The sequence below is a fragment of the Salmo salar genome, chromosome 13 (assembly GCF_965601325.2).
Source record: "Salmo salar chromosome 13, fSalSal1, whole genome shotgun sequence".
Taxonomy (NCBI): domain Eukaryota; kingdom Metazoa; phylum Chordata; class Actinopteri; order Salmoniformes; family Salmonidae; genus Salmo; species Salmo salar.
The window spans coordinates 56,635,786-56,639,378 of NC_138303.1; the positions used below are offsets into that span (position 1 = coordinate 56,635,786).

At 39.8% G+C, this 3,593-nt stretch overlaps 1 pseudogene; it reads right to left on the reverse strand.

Moving 5' to 3' along the window:
- Window positions 1–823: 823 nt before the first annotated feature.
- LOC106567468 (uncharacterized) lies at window positions 824–2,725 on the reverse strand (annotated as a pseudogene).
- Between the last annotated feature and the right edge of the window lie 868 nt (window positions 2,726–3,593).

The window sequence follows — 3,593 nt, forward strand, 5'->3', positions numbered from 1 at the left end:
ACTGTCTAATAACCGATGTAAAAAAGAACAATAGCAAAAATTTGTTATCTAAAAGTGATTTCATACTCCACATTTAGGGGGGCCACAAGGGGGTCCAAAATTGTTGTCACAGGGGCACTGGGCCCCCCCCCCCCCATTCAAATACAATGCTATTTATCAATAAACAAATAGACAACAGACCTTTAGAGAAGGGTCATGTACTGCAACATGTACTGCACTGACACAATTGACTGACGATTGGTTGATTTCAGACTTGATCTCTTATTTGTACATATAGGCACCCGATTAGCCACCAATCACCCCCTTAAAAGGTGGAAAAATCTTACCAATCACACCATTCATATGGTGAATATGGTATCCCACACGCGGACCGGCGAGGTAAGTAACTGATCTTTAAGCAGGTATTGGCAGTGGTGGTCAGCTAGTGAAGAGGTTCCTATCCAGCTAGCAATGATGAATCGGCCTAGAAGCGGCCCTGATTGAATCAGCCCGGAATCGGGTTCCAGAATCGTCCCGGAATCAAAATGAATGACTGCCCAGAATCGGCTCAAGTACATCGGACCGTTTCTGTCTATTCCGTCTATTCAGCCGACTTTGCCGGCATTTTACCATGCAAATTTAAAATAAATGTATACAAAATTACCAGATTTAGTCATTTTAAATATGACTATTATACATTTTATACATATAAATTATACCCATCACAAGTTTTTAATGCTGATTAATTGCCTTCAACAAAGTATCAAAATACTAAAATACTACTTAAAAAGGAAAGACCTTTAAAGATTTAAATTTCAATGTTAAAAAATGTTTTGCTCACAGGAACAATGAAAAGTAGTTTTATTTTGTATATTTAAGCTTTCGTTCTATTTAAGCTCTGCTAGGCATTCGGTTTTCTCCATCACTCCTCCAAGGTCTGGTCACTTCTCACTCGCTCTCTCCTTTCTCTCCCTCCATCTCTGTCGGGGGCTAGCTGCATCCATCGTTTTACGTATTTTTCTATCTCCACATCAGGAACTTCAGAATGGCTGCGCCGCACAGGACCTTTGAAAATATCAGGAAGAGAGAAAATAGAACACTATTGAAATACTTCAAGAAATGACTCATAGTTTATGCAACTCCCCTATGCCTACAAAATTGTTTTATCAATGGCTTTTTGTAAAATATTTCCAGTTCATTATATTCTTCCTGCCTTAAACTGTGTTGTAATAATGAACTTCCCAGCTGACAATCAACTGACACGCTGGCCTGTTTTATTTAATTAATCACTTCATGCCTCTCTGCCCCATGAAGTGGCCTTGAAAGAAAACTTACCGATAACAACACTTTTTAAGGCAAGAGGTTCAAAAGCCTATTTCCCATTGGCCCCTCTCCAATTCATTTTCATGGCCAGGACATTTGTAAGGAGTTTTGAAAGGATTCTCCACACATTCTCCTTGGTGGTCATCCCTCCAGACAGTCTCAAATACATGGTCTGAAAAACAAAAATGCATATATAATGAATATAATACTAATTTGAAGAAAGCTGGAATGGTACTCTGGGTCAGATCGTGGCTTGGTTGATTACTTTTCAGCAATACATGTAATGATATCTTGTCATACCAGGTTCTTTTTTAAGTCTTGATCTGAATGTTGGCCCTCCACTCTCCTCAAGTCTTCCAGCAAGGACATTGGAAGTCAAAGGTCTGTCAAATCTGGAACCTCATCCAGGGTTGATCTGTTCACCTGGAGCTTTTGCAGCTGCGGCAAAATCAGCTTTTGCTTTTGCTTAATCATTTCTATGGAGGTTAAGATCTCACGAAGAATTGCTGCACAAATACAAAACAGAACACAGTTGTGTTTTATCCCTCACATTCTTTCAGTAGTTGAAGTTATAAAGGATAATAAAGATAAATATAAACAACATAATCAACTCAATCACATTAGATCAGGGGTGGGCAACTTTGATGTTGGTGTACCTTACATGTAACACTTACGATCACACACTGGCTGCTGCTGCCGTTGAATGTTTTGCTCAAGCCTTGTTGGCCTATCAGAATTTCCAGGTATCTCTCTTCTGTGCTCTGGAGGTCTGATAACTGGTGCAGGTGGCAAACCCTTAGAGGTGTTGGACTGGCCCTTGCGTGAAAACTTTTCCATTGGCTCCTCATCCTCACTTTCAGTGGCACTGAATATTTGCTTATTTGTGCCCCTGATGTTAAAAATATAAGCTTATTGAACTCATAAGAATGACCAGTAAAGTAAACATATGTTGGATATTTAGGCCATCCACTGAGAAATATATTTTTTAAATCATATTTGTTATAGTTGTTATACCTTCCTTTTCTCTTCATATATGCATGGCGGTCATCCTCCTCCTCAGTCTGAAGATCAGATTAGACCACAGCCAGTAAAAGGAAGCTTATGGCGAACATCTTCATGTGTCTGTAAGGGAATATAAATGTATTGTGTTTGGATTGCAGATACATATTGTTGTCTCAGGAGGTTGATGTCAGTTATAAATAGTTGACTGCAAATATAACATTATCTCACCTCTAGCGAACCTGATGTTCACATCAAACAAATCCCATGTTTCGTCAGGTGCTTCTTGACGTTTCACTGCCCTTGTGCAGCGTCCTGTGGATGTATAAGGGGGCCAGTAGCTCATGCCATCCTGGACCCATGATGAAGGCACAACTTCGGTCTCCTTCTTCTCCACAGATATAAAGTCCACAATGTGAAACATGCTGTGTAAATTGAGAATGAATATGCATCATTTATAGTATTGAAAGTAAGACTCTCATAAGAGGACTAGCTCTGCTGACCAGACAAACACAGGCTGTGGTGTTGATTGGAACCGCTGACCCTCACTGATTCTGAATGTCCCACATTTAGCCCACTAGATTGTGTATTTGTGTCATGGTTATTTTTTAGACATGTTTTACTTTACCATGCTTGTTGGTGACTTATGTATGATCACAGGTTTGTAGTGTATGTATATTACTTAATATTTCAATATGATATGAATGATGTAGTGCTCATTACTTTAGACACAAATTCATGCACTTTAAAAGACACATTTGTATTAAAATATGGTGAATCGAACCCGAAACGAGCCAGAGAACTGTCAGTGCAGGTTGAGAGGAGTGAGAAGAAAACTGCTCCTGATGGCGATGTCCCCCTTAGCTAGCAGCGCTGCTTATCCAGCCAGTTCAGCATCACCACCGGTACCTCCACTAGCTACTAGGCCTACTAGCGAGTCAGACTCGGCGTGAGGGGGTGCAACTACCGACGAAGTGCCTGGAGCATGTGCAATTTGGACGGAGGCATAGTTCAAGACAAACAAACTTATGACCGAGGTAAAGACAGTTTCAAGTTGGATATTCAACGGATATTCGCCTGTAGTTTTCCTTAAGTCCACCAACAGCAGTTAGGGACCGTCAACATAGTGACAAATCAAATTTTTCACATTTCAATAGCTCATTAACCATTACTCCTAAAACTTTCAAAACTGGTTATAGCTAACCCGATGACATAGACACACATTGCACACACTTTTTTTTGTCGATTTACATCTCGCACTATTTTAAATTATTTAGTTACATATTTGAATT